Source organism: Limulus polyphemus, unplaced genomic scaffold (assembly GCF_000517525.1).
Source record: "Limulus polyphemus unplaced genomic scaffold, Limulus_polyphemus-2.1.2 Scaffold4259, whole genome shotgun sequence".
Taxonomy (NCBI): domain Eukaryota; kingdom Metazoa; phylum Arthropoda; class Merostomata; order Xiphosura; family Limulidae; genus Limulus; species Limulus polyphemus.
Window position 1 is genome coordinate 85,986 of NW_013669869.1, and position 888 is coordinate 86,873.

Consider the following 888-nt stretch of genomic DNA (forward strand, 5'->3'; position numbering starts at 1 on the left):
GATGGTCTTTGTGTAGCAACATCCCAATTTTCATCTGATGGTTCCTTGTGTAGCAACATCCCAATTTTCATCTGATGGTTCTTTGTGTAGCAACATCCCAATTTTCATCTGATGGTTCCTTGTGTAGCAACATCCCAATTCTTATATGATGGTTCTTTGTGTTGCAACATCCCAATTTTCATCTGATGGTTCCTTGTGTAGCAACATCCCAATTTTTATATGACGTTTCTTTGTGTAGCAACATCCCAATTTTCATCTGATGGTTACTTGTGTAGCAACATCCCAATTTTCATCTGATGGTTACTTGTGTAGCAACATTCCAATTCTTATATGATGGTTCTTTGTGTAGCAACATCCCAATTTTCATCTGATAGTTCTTTGTGTAGCAACATCCCAATTTTCATCTGATGGTTCCTTGTGTAGCAACATCCAAATTCTTATATGATGGTTCCTTGTGTAGCAACACCCCAATTTTTATATGATGGTTCCTTGTGTAGCAACACCCCAATTTCCATCTGATGGTTCCTTGTGTAGCAACACCCCAATTTTTATATGATGGTTCTTTGTGTAGCAACACACCAGCTTTCAGTATTTTTATGTAATTTGAAAAAAGTAACGTGCAGAGGAAATTAAATGGACAGGAATTCATTAACAAAAATTGATACTTTTCAAGCATCTTTTTTTGGGGGTGGTAGGGGAGACTATGGGGATTTTGGGTATCCTCTGGTACACATAGGGTAGAAAGCCACGAGAAGCAAACTAATCCTTTTTTGGTCCAATTCAATTGGTTTTATAAACACTTCTAAAATCTAAACTAAACATAAAATTATTACGTATTAACACTCTTTTTACTGTGAAGGTCTACAAGTACCTGTGTGTTATTCATTT